The sequence below is a fragment of the Pollicipes pollicipes genome, unplaced genomic scaffold (genome assembly GCF_011947565.3).
Source record: "Pollicipes pollicipes isolate AB1234 unplaced genomic scaffold, Ppol_2.1 Scaffold_3087;HRSCAF=3621_pilon_pilon_pilon, whole genome shotgun sequence".
Classification (NCBI taxonomy): domain Eukaryota; kingdom Metazoa; phylum Arthropoda; class Thecostraca; order Pollicipedomorpha; family Pollicipedidae; genus Pollicipes; species Pollicipes pollicipes.
Genome location: NW_023596225.1, coordinates 34,670,193 through 34,682,871, shown reverse-complemented (window position 1 = coordinate 34,682,871; position 12,679 = coordinate 34,670,193). Strand labels below are relative to the sequence as shown.

At 48.2% G+C, this 12,679-nt stretch overlaps 1 protein-coding gene across 1 annotated transcript in view; it reads left to right on the top strand.

Annotated features, from left to right (window-relative positions):
• Nucleotides 1–12,679, top strand: part of LOC119114798 (putative cationic amino acid transporter) — a gene marked incomplete in the record, with an annotated part of 55,440 nt that overhangs the window by 40,337 nt on the left and 2,424 nt on the right.

The following is a 12,679-nucleotide window of genomic DNA, read 5'->3' as shown; positions in this document are numbered from 1 at the left end:
AACCTGAAGGGCACTTGTGGGTCTCAGACGTGGGCGGTGTGGGAATTTAAATCTTGGCGAAGCGCAGCAGATTTCTCAGGTGCTGTTACCGCCACCATACCGTTCACATGTGCTGCCAGAATACCAAGCGGAGGCTGTAAAGAGCAAGTGCATAGCTTAGCTAGCCGTGTGGAATGCCTTAAGTGCTGTCGAGGCCACCTCAGGGTCGTCCAGACATTGCAAAAGGCGTCAGCTGCTGTTAGAGAACTGCGCACCGAAGTGGAAGAATAACGTATTTGTTATGTTATGCTTGATCTGGATGGCGTGGGAGTCGGCTTTGGAATCAGCAATATTGTAGTTATGTGGAGGTGGAATTAATTCTCTCAAAAATAGATTGCAGTGGGATTTAAATTGTATTGAACATTTAGGCAGAGTGTTGGCTGGAAACACACTCGTAGATGGTGTATTATGAGCTTGCTCTTTGTTAAATGTTTTGGGTGCGGCAAGTGGCCGTTTATTGTAGGGCAACTCAACCAATTAAGTTCTTCCGAGCCCCTTTCATTTGACAAAATGTTGTCTTTCCGGTTTTCCTGGTTTCGAACACAATTCTAACAAAATTAGTGCTATCAAAGCTACCGTTTAGTTGAGTCATAAACGTTCTCTCATAAAAAGCATGTGTTTTCACACAAAAAATCAAAAGGCGATAATCTATATGCTTAGTTTGTTTCAGCCCGCTCAGAATCCTCCATTTCAGCGTTATATGTCGAAGCAAGACGCTGTTTAGGTCTCTGGTGACTGACTAGAGTTCCGTTTCAGTTTTTATCCTGCGATGATGACTTGATTGGGGGAGGGTGCGGTTTGGGGGAACAGTAGTTGGGGGAACGGCGGCCGACCGCTGTGCGCTGGAGGACTGATTCGGTGTTCGCTGGATGAGTCGGCATTAAAATTACCATGTCATGTTTCAAAAAGATTAAAGACACAGAAAATCGAGCAAGCGTGTGCATTTTAAAATCTTAAGCAGTTATGTTTTGGACAAATATAGTTCGAAAAACTTTCCACTAATATATATATATATATATATATATATATATATATATCTCTCTCTCTCTCCTCTCTCTCCTCCTCTCTCTCTCTCTCTCTCTCTCATCTCTCTCTCTCCTCTCTCTCTCTCATCTCTCTCTCTCTCGCATCTCTCTCTCTTCTCTCTCTCTCTCTCTCTCTCTCTCTTATCTCTCTACTCTTTTGTACGGAGAAACAGAATGAAGCATAACTAATTGAAGTAGACCGGATTTGCTATTTCATCCTCATACCATGTAAGAAAGGCACACACTCATAAGATGGGAACATCCAACAAAGGACACATGTATATATATATTATATCTATATATATATATATTATATATTATATATAATGTGTGTGTGTGTGTGGTGTGTGTGTGGTGTGCGTTTGTGTGTGTGTTGTGTGTGTGTGTGTGTGTGTGTGTGTGTGTGTGTGTGTGTGTAGATGTGTGTGTGTTGTGTGTGTGTGTGTGTGTGTGTGTTGGTGTGTGTGTGTGTGTGTGGTATTGTGTGTGTGGCTGTGTTGTGTGTGTGTGTTGTTTGTGTGTGTGTGTTGTGGTGTGGATATGTGTGTGTGGTGTGGTGTGTCTGTGCGTGTGTTATCTTATATCTGTAACGTATTGTTGCTCAAACGTATCCGTGCTTAAGGTCTATCTTCTCGTTGTTAAAGTTTGGGTCTGTGATAAACATTTGTATAGATACGGCTGCTTTTAAGAATTGCCTTTTTCAAAACATGAAAATTATAAAACACCTTAAACTCAGACCAGTGGTTCTGATCACTCTAATCTGCTTAAAATCGTGTTCTAAATTTCTTTAACTCTCAGTTTCTTAAAATCTTGAGAAAGTATGCTTCACAAAGCTTCTTCGAAATTCCAGATGGTCGCGTACAACAGTCCCTTTTGCTTTGCTGTCATGGCATGAAATGGCCCAATTCTGGAGCTTTTCATACATGCGTATAGCCTTTATCCCAAATTAAACTCGATTCAACATTATATGTCTGTCACGGAGATTTAAAATCGCGAATCAACTGTGTGGGCTAAATCAGAGCTCAACCAGATGGCTAAGCAACAAACAAAACTCTGCAAGACAGGGTGTGGAGAGCAGAACTAAACCAAAAGTTTAATTACGATGTCACTCTCCCCACCGCACATGTCCCACACCTGGCATCATCACATTGCCTCTGGCACCTGCTGAACAGAGTCCGGCCTTCTGCCATTCAGTGCCAGCCGGGCGGCGCTTCCAGCCCCAGCGGCGGCGAGACGAAGGCACAGACACGCCGCGGTGGCGAGGTCCCGTGCCGCGACGACATCAGGCCCCCTCTACCGCGGCCTGCTCGCAGACGCGCTGCTCTCAATGAATGTCCCGGCTGGTGTTTGTGAATCGCCCGGGTCCCATGTGGCGTGAGGGGTTTGTTATTCAGTTGAGTCGTCGCGTCTTGGTGGTAGGCCCAGATGTGGCATTCTGCGGTGGATCCAAGGCTGTGTTTTCATATAATCTTCGTTCAAATGGCGTGCACGGATGGATACAGGTTCAGAATACTTGCTGAGTGGAAATGGTTGAGTGTGTAAGCCGCTAACCATGTTGTGTCGATACCGTTTATCGGATGATTTGGTCTCCGACCCATAGGCCAGACAGGACCGCGGCAGGCTGTCCGTGCCATTCAGCGCCGTGACATGGCTGCCTAAGCCAGGCTGACCTTTGGCCGGCTGCCAGCTGATCTTTCCTGGCCAGATTGTCGTGCCAAACAGCGTACGTTTTGGGCCCCCTGGCGAGTGCCCTTGAGTACGATTGTCTTCAAAGGTGTCGTATGTAAGCATGGTCCTAGCACTAGCGAGAACATGTATAGCGTGGTTTGTGTTATAGAACGCGTCGGCTACCTGGGCCATGTTGCTGACACCCGTATAGCTTGTTATGGCTATGCCTTTTCAATAGACGGACGAAAACGCGGCAGTCTAAGCCCACGCCTGCATTGCCGACAAATGACTCAGATCGAGTGAGTCACCACTGGTGTCAGACCCCCCCCCCCCCGTCCTCACCCTGCAGCGCTGTCGTGGGGGACGTGCGCCTGTGTTGCTTGCTCCCTCCATCGACCGGCCATGGGACAGCCCGCCGTACCACCCCCGCCCAGACGGGCCAGTCCGGCGCCAGCCCATTGATCGTCACCAGACATCGCTCCCTCCCCCCGCGGCGAGCGACAACTCCCTCGGGTGAGATGCCATTCCGCACAGTCGCGTCCGATATCCGAGGCGCCGCCGCGAGCCCCTGGACGAGGTGGGGGGGGGGGGGGGGGGCGTGAAGGGGGGTGGGCGCCGTGTCCGATGTCTGCTCGAAGCCTCGTCCCCAACATGTCCGGTGCATATCCGGCGCGTGTCCGGAATATGTCAGGCGGTGATCGGAGTGCCTGTCCGAAGTTTGTCCGGCTCAATTTCGATTCATATTCGGATCCTGTTTGGTGCATACCAGCGGTGCGTTATAAAGAGGCTGCCAGAAGCGTAACCGGAGCCTGTCTGATTCAAATTCGAAGCACTGTATCAGGGGGGCTGCTGGCAGGCTCGTAACCGGCCCTCGTCTGGCAGCCTGTACCGGTCGTCACTCGGAGTCTGAGCTAGTGTGTATTCGGAGCCCTCCTGACCCGGTAATGCCCGGTATGTGTCCGGATCCGGTCCTGACCCAGTCCGGGTGCGGTCTGGATCAGGTCCGGTCCTGGTCCGGACACGCTTGCGCCGTCTGGCTGCGGGTCCAGCCGGCGCCTCTCCGGCCACGGCCCGCCGGCGCCGGGCGGCACGCTCGGCCCCGTCCGGCACTGTTGCTCGTCGGGTGACGTCACATCCGGTCCCGATCGATGGGAAGTGGGGCGCCCAGTGTGGCCGGAAACGCGGCACGAGCCGCCGCTTTGTCGGCGCGCTCCGCTGTAAATAACACGGCCGTCGCCGCTCAACGTCGACGGGATCAGCTTGACCGTCACCCTTGACGACGCCCTGGACGTGATTGCTTCCGATCGCAGGCAGCAGCTCTGTTTGGAGAGGCCGTGTTGTCTGTGCTGGCGGTTGCGGGCAGAGCTGTGCCACTGCCGTACCGTAGAACACTCGACAGACCAATCTGGAATGGATGTTTTGATTTCGCTGTGCGTATGGTGCTGTGTTAGACCCCGCAATGGCTTTAAAAAGGCGTGCTGGTATAGCTCCGGATCAATGATGCTACTGCAGAGGGTTTCTTCGACGAACGTAAGCTGTCCGAGGCCTGAATGTGACGCTCGTCTGACGTGTTCTCGACCAAGAACCCTGCACTCATGACCTTTCAGAGACGCCATTGAAAATCGCTTATTTAATATGTAAAAATGCTACCAGCTTAGCCCACGAAACTTGTGCTAGTATGTCTTCCGTGGCGCACAATGCATTCTATGATCACCTCAGTGACATCTGGAGCCTGTCTTGCGGCGAAGACAAGGTACTGTACATCACATACCACGGATTTCGCGCTTTGGCTGAACTCTGGATTCGACGCCGCAAGTCCCCTCTGCCCCCAGTCCCATCAACTTTTCAGACGACTTCCCTAGTGTTGAGATAAATTAGGCAAATCAGGGAAAGAGTTAAACTGAAAGTAGGCGAATTATTCCCAAATTGATGCCCTTACATGTAAGTACACATCTACGGCGCGTCCAAGTTCGGGAAACAAAAATGGATTTCGATGGTTGGCAAAACGAATATCAGATAGATCCTCTCGTTTGTGCCGGATCCTGACGATAAAAGCGGATCATGTCCGGGGCAGTGACCCGCGCGGGCGGAGTTAATGATGTCGTTTTAGACACGTTCACGACTATGGTTCTGAAACCAGAGCCAGAATCGCATCTGTTAATACAGCCAGAAGCACGGATGCAGCCGGGGGCCTCTCCCGCCAAAGAACCTAACTTTTTATGGTTCACTATAGATGGCTCCTGGCAGAAGATAAAATAAACAGCTAGATAGCCTTACGTTGCGATGCGACTGGGATTTACAGAGTTGCGAATACTCGTCAAACCAGGCTCTAGCCAATCCTAGCCAAACGGGAACGTTCGTTACAAGAGGAGGAATGCTGTCAAAAAGTTGTACTTAGCTTATGTCAGACCACACCTAGAGTATTGTGTACCGGCTTGGCGCTTATGATTCCACAAAAGATATAGATGGACTGGAAAGAGTACAGCGAAAAGCAACTATTGATTCTATGTAGATCAATGGGATTGGCGACTTACAATATAAGGATAGCTTCAGGGGCTCGGATTTGTATTCACTGAAATATCGTAGACTTAGAGGGGATCTGATAGAGGTATACAAGATCATGAAGGAGATTGACAAGGTACATCTACATGGGGTACTGGAATTTAGGCCGAGATATAGAGGAAACCAGTTTCATTTAGCAAAAAGTAGGAGTAAAACCATGAAGAGGCAGATGTCATTTAGTCAAAGAGTCGTGAACGATCGGAATGGGTCGACAAACGAAGTTGTAGGAAGTCCCCGTTATGTAACATTCAAAAACCATTTGCACAAGCTCTATCGGCCTGAAAATTTCATTTCTAGCTAAATGTATGCAGGTCAGGTGATAAGTCTTGAGGATGTGTACGAAATCTGAGGTAGGCCAGCCTCGATGGGCACTTGAGGCTTCTTTGTCGGTCGGATATCTTCATATCTTTATGTCGAGTTGCGCCGCTGACCAAAAGTGAACCTGTGCATGTTTGGTTTCAATGCAGAGAAGATATAGGTCTTATAGACTTTGTGATGTTTTGCCTTCTAATTGTTTCAACTCAACCATTGCTGTAAGACTGAAGCGTACCAAAACTTTAACTACTTTAATTTTCCTAGAACAAGCGGGAAATTCGGATTCTAAAAGCAGTTATGAACCTTGACATATCCCAGAAACCCGCAACGCCATGGACCCAAAACGCCACCAAGATGAAAGTACTAACAAAGCGGCTGGTCTTCCATCTGAGTCTTGTCACGGCCAGAACATGGCCGATTTTCCAGCTAAAAAAAGGTAAAAGAAAGGCGTCATATGAACCACTAATGCGCCAAAACTTACTTGAGCAATATAAATTTTGATAGGGTGAATCGCTTTAAACCAGTTCTGGTTATGCTGAATAATTTCAGGAAGTAGGAGACGGCTTCCGTAAGTAAATTTGCCGAAAGTACGCTTAAAGGTTGCGTTCAGCCTATGCAAATCGATTAAAAGAACATGATCTAATGAACTATCGGGACCTGTCCTTAATATAAACAGCACGGGGAAGCAGAACGGCATCAGCAACAGGATATGACGCGCAAATTCATTTGATTTTTTTGTTGCCCACCTTACGCGGTTAACATTTTAAAGCAGCACTGGAATGCGTTTTAAGGCCTTTGACGAGTCTGTCGCACACGAGACGGCGTCCACAATTGTGAACTTCCTGGTCCTTCTGAATGATTGTATGAGTGTGCGTACCGTGTGTAAATGTGAATGACGGCTAATATGTCAAAACAGCTCTGTTCAACATGTGATGGCATGCTTTTTCAACATATTAGGTAATAATTACGGTGGAGCGAAATTGCAGTTCACGTCAGATCATCTGCTCAAAGACAACAATGAGACGTAGTGATTGTTGATTAAATAACACCATCGGTGGCCTGTAAACAGTGAAAAAATAAAGTGTTGTTTTGTACCCGTTGTGTCTCATTAGTACCAATCAAATATCAAAGGGAATATCCGCCATTTGAAGATTTTGAAGCAAGCAGCAGATTTGATGACGTAAGCTGACTTATAAGTATTGGTATACTTTTAAGCGTCAAAGCCTGCTCGAGGCAACTAGATGCATCTTTTTAGTGAATATGCTTTTCAATGCGACATTGTTTGATTGCGTCGTGGAGCGTTTGTATAACAGCGCTCACTTATAGTTTTTCAATCTCCTGAGGATGGCCGCAGCGGACCTGGATGCGTGCTGAGCCAAGTATCGTTAGATGCTCGTTTTTTGGCCTTTCTCGCGGTGTCTTTGCATATTTATCCGCGAGATTAAAGTGAGTTTCACATTTGCATGCGGTTTTGAACTGAAACTGCCATCTTCAAGATCACTGGGTGCAGTTCACAGCCCTCCTCTTCTTAAGACGTGTTTCTGAACTACACGCCCGTGAAGATGTGCAGAGCATTTATGGGAGACTACTACAAGGCCATCCAGGCATCCATAACGCCATAATAACGTCACTCGGGGGAGGATCCAGAGGGGGCGCGGGGTCATGTCCTTTACCCCCGAGGGTGAAGGGGCCCATGAGCTCCGAAGGGACCCATAGCCGGCCGAACAGACGCAGTTTTCGAAACAAAACGTAGCAAAATTAGTTGGACGTCTTCGGTTTTCCAGGCAACCAAGAACAGCCGCAAGCAAAAGTGAAGGGCTCACGAGTAGGCAAAAATAATTCTTCAATGCTTGAGGAGGTTGTGATTGGAAGATTTTAGGGCTCATTACGCTGTCCAGAGTCCCTACGTTGTTTCCTGGGGGGGGGGGGGGGGGGGCTATACGTCCACTTGCACAGAGAATCCGATCGGTAAGGAGCCTCTTATCCTTTTTTCCTTGTATTTGTTCGGAGGGACCTGCGTTGTTGCTGGGGGCCTTCCTACTAGCGTGCCGGGTACTATTGCCAATAATAGGTATTCCACGGATTCTTCCCTTTCACCCGAAAGGCTCCATACGCCACAGCCAGAGGCCCCTTAGGTTAAGCTGCAGGGTGTTCTCGCTTGTTCAGAGGCCTTTTTCGTCGGCCTCGGTTAACTTACCAGCACGTTCGCGATGTGCTCACGGGCCTGTGCTCTGTGCTCACGGCGATGTGCTCTCTATATTGGTCTAGAACCTCCCAGTTCTCTGTCACTTGTCTAGGGCCGTACACTCTTGTCGGAGTCCATCTGTGAACCTGCCCAGGCTCATTCTATTGTTCGCGGCCCTGCACATCGGGTTATGGTGTCTGAATGCAGGACCCTTTGCTCCCGTCGGGTGCCAGCTGTTAGCCTGCTCGGGTACACGCGATCTTTCAGGGACCCTCTACACTGCATCTTGGGTACTTCTATTTCAATGGAGGGCGCTACGGCCATCCGATAACCCGTTCGGGCACACTCAATCGTTCCGGGCCCTGTACATTGGGTCTTGGGTGCCTCTCATTTTAATGGAGGGCCCTACGCTCTTGTCGGGGGCCCTATCTGTTAACCTACTTTGGACACTCGATCATTCGCGGTCGCTCTACATTATTTCGTTGGTATTTCTTACTTGAAAAGAGGGTCCTATCCTCTTGTCGGGGGACTAATCTGTTAATCTGCTTGGGCAAACTAGATCGCTCGGGGGCTCTTCACATTGTGTCGTGGTTATTTATTATTTGAATGAAGGATCTTATGCTTTTTCGCCCCCCGCCCCCCCCCCCCCCCTCGTCAGTTAGTCTGCTCGGGCACACTCGATCATTCTGGGCCGTCCATATTGTTTCCTGGGTATTTCTCATGCGAGTGGATGACCCTATTCTCCGGTCGGGGCCCCATCTGTTAAGCTGCCAGTGGCGGATCCAGGGGCACGGAACCATGTCCTCTTCCTCCCGCCCTGTGCCCTGAGGGGACCCGTAGGTTGCGAAGAGACCAAACGGACGCAATTTAAAAGAAAACAAATTGGCCGTCTTTGGGCCGCTTTACGACCAAAAACAGTCACAAGTGAAGGTGTAGAGCCCGTGGGAAGACGAATTCATTTTTTTTTTTCGCTGATTGGGAGGGTGGGGAATGGATGAAATGCTGAACCTCATTGCGTTCTCCAGAGACGTTGCGGTGTTGCCGCGGTTCTTATATGTTCACTTGCCGGGTCAATCCGATCGCTAAGAAGCCTCCCACTTGCCTTGGTCTCTTTGCATTTTCTTGTGGGGCTATATACTGCCGTTTGGGCACTATCTATTAACATCTCTTTGTGGGGGCCCATATGTCGGGATGAACTCAGTTGCTTAGTGGCCCTTCATATCGGTCGCGAGTTCTTTCCGCTTGCTCGGAAGGCCTCGTGCTGTTGCTCCGCCCCATACCATTCGATGCTCAAGGGCTCTTTACATTGGTCCTAGGGCTATTTCCTCTCTGATCTCACTAACGGTGAACCCTTCAATCATATCGGAGCCCTTCCTGTTAACCTGTTCAAGCACTCTTGATTGCACAGGGGGATTTATTCATGTGCCATATTCTTGGGTAATTTTCCTATGCTCAGAGGGCCCTGCGCTATGGCCGGGTCCTATACGCCACCTGCCGGGGCGTCCCGATCGTTCAAGGGCCCACCATGTTGGCCTTGGTGCCTTAGCCTTAATGCAGCAGTTGAATATGCGCCCTCGATTTTTTACGCATAATTGTCGGACATAATTTTACGTGCCGCCGACGCTGTATTTTGTCTTTTTCATTGGTTATTGCCTTTGTGACACGTTACATACTCGTGCATCCCGTTTTGAGCATATTTTCAATGCTAGGATAGTTCTACTTTTTGATAAGACACAAAGCGAAAACTCCGCATTATGCATCAGCCATCAATTGATGACATGGACCAGCCGGCTAGCCGTAAGTAAGCTAGGAATTAAGTTCGTGCTTGAGTTTGAGGTCATTGAGCAGCAAATTGTAGTTTGTTTTGCCATCTTTTTCCGAAAAACTTAGCCTCAAAGCTACAGGATCCAACCTGATTTGAAGATTGTAAAGGAACTCCATGTATGTGCATACGCAGAACACCTTGTTTTCTAGACTGTGCACGGCAAGATGAGGTTATGTGCGTCCCCAAACCAGCTAACATGTCGCTGGCGTATACTTGCCTTACGAACGCCAGCTTGGAAGAAACAAAAATCCAGGTGAGCAATGCTTCCCAAAGTCAAAGCACCTTTCAAACATAATCACTATGCTAAACGCCAAAATCAAAATAAATCAAAGCCAAAGTCGCGAAAACAAAGCCATGGCGCGACGTTTTGCTGAATTCGTTAGAATATCGTCATATTTGTATGTCTACTTTTGCAAAAGGGGTCTCATGCTGTCATGCTATTTTTTACGCAATGATTTTGGTGAATTGGTGTATAAAGTACCATATAAGACACACGTTGGAAAAAGCTAGACTCAAAGGAATTATTAAAGCAAAGTTCCACATTTATATGGGGTTTTGAGCTGAAGTAGCCGTCTTAAAGACCTTTTGGTGCTGTTCACAATCATGTCATTTGTTAGGCCTAATCCCTCCTAGTTTCTGAGCTACACACCTGCGAATATGGGGAAAGGTATATCGGGGAGACTATTTCAAAAGTCACCATGGCATTCATGACTTGAAAATAACGTCATTCAAGTCCTGCCATTCCATACGCCATGCGGCGGTCAATGCCATGAAAAATAAAATCGTCGAGGCGTTCAATTTGACGTTTGTGAGCGCGATTTCCAGACATAACGGTCGCCAATTGGCTCTCAATCAATGTCGTGTAAGTTACGATGGCGTTATCAAACTATGGCGTGTTTGGAAGCATAGGTGCTAAACAAAGAAACTGTGTTGCCCAGGGCAGCCTTTTCCACGTAAGAGCATAATAAAAGAAGTGAGCTCAGTTCATTATATCTGATACTTGCTGCAATATCTTCAAATGCGATATATTCCCTTGACATCAAGTTGGTGAAGAGTGAGGTCAATAAGGTGATCTAACGATGCGTGAAAAGTACAAGAAGGTGGGCTACTCCCCTTATTGTCAAAGGCCCGCACCTCCTGCATTTCCGGGATAAGCAGTCTGGAGTGTAGCGGACAAACATTCCGTACCCGGAGAACAACACAGACCACCAGCACCTGAAGTGGAAAGCTCGTTAACCAGATATAGAGGGTGTATGCCACACGCAAGTGGTGCATTAATGGCAGATACGCATATATCTGTATCCGCACACATATATTCATATCGCGGTTTTGAATGCGCAAGACGCTATACTCAAACCTTTTCGCAAGTGCTCAGTAAGGACTCCTCAAATCTTCGCGTCCGATAACTGTTGTAGGTAATTTGAAGCGCTGCATTTGTTGTACGACGAAGTTTCCTTGCCACATGTAATGATACCGTAATTTTTCCTGTCGCATTTCTTCGTACTTGCGTTTCTTTACATATGTGGTTTGCTTTTCCACGCTTCCCATCTGCTCGATTGGAACAGGTCTTTTTCGCATCGCAATTTTTCACCTACGCAGTCTTTATGAAACATTTGGTGCGTCCTGAGAGCAAACACTTTGGGGTTTCCGTATCCTCTCCGTTGCTCCCTTGTCCGTTCCCCGTCATCCACTTTTCCTGTTCCTTTGTTAAAATCAACCCACACTTGAGAGGTACTTGTACCGGATCATGGTGTCTGTCCTCCGTTGCTGAACCTCGGAAAGTGAAATGTCAAACCCTTCTGCCTTCGTGTCGCAAACATTTCAGTCTGCATCCTATAAACCGGGCGCTCTTAAAATCCGGCCCCTATAACTACACCTATCTGGCGATAACAGTCCCAATCCCAGGAGACCGCCCTGGAAAGAATTCGTCAGTTCTGTCCAGGTCGATGCGAGTGCCTCGAGACCACAGCTTTGATCACGCGGAATCTGGATGATTGCCATTTGATGTTGTTGGACTCCTGCATGTTTTCGAACCTTCTGGTCTCAAAGTGTCATCTGTTTTCATCGCTCAGGCGTCTTACCTCGGATGTCTTGGGAAGATGCGCACTGACCGCACAAGTACCCCCTCCTCAGCGTACTTGTGCAGAGGGGTCTTTGCTCAGTTGGGGGAGGAGTACAGGTGCATACACTTCTTCCCCACATCCGCCGTGGCTCTTGAACTTGTGAAATACTAACAGCGGTCGGCAAAGCTGGGTGGTGTACATGAAAATAGACAGTCGATGTGTCGATATATAAAAACCACACTTGAACTATGCACATAGAAGCACACATTCATACATTGATGCACTTAGATAAGAGGAGCTGAGTGCGAAGAAATACGATGCGGATTGTTGCGCATACGACAAATGACGCGCCCATGATTGCATAAACGAAGAAATCCGGTAGGACATATAGTTAGTCACTGAATGCGATTAAAAGAACAGTTTACATGAAGACATTCGATACCAAGCATCATGTATACGAAGCAAAACGAATGCAAAGTACTTGCGCAATTATTGATTGCATGCACCTATAATGGCGGATGCAAAGAGATTTGGTGCGAAGAAAAGCTCGCACGGAGACATGCGTGACGCAGACCTGCGCGCATGAAGCTTTGCAGATGCGAAATCTTGTGCCATGAAAATTTGTCGTTGCTGACTACTGCGTTCATGAAGATTTGGGTACGAAGAAATGCCATCGAATGGTTGACTGGCGAAGATTTGCGTACAAGGAAATTCGACAAGGAGGCATTCGATGCAAATTTCGCGTAGCAAGAAATGCGATGAGAAGTCTTTCTCTGAAACCCTGCTAAGAAATACCGGAAACCGCGCGTGCTGGATGCCTACTTAAGATGCGCGGCCCTTGGAATCAAACCGTGACGCGCGTCGGCTGGCGGGTTCAGCCTAACATGTGCGAGCTCCTACTGCCTGGATCTGACCTTCCTGTACTTGTCGCCATCTGCGGCGTGTGGGAAGCGGCACACTCCCTCACACTTCTGCAGGATGTAGGATGGAAAGAGAG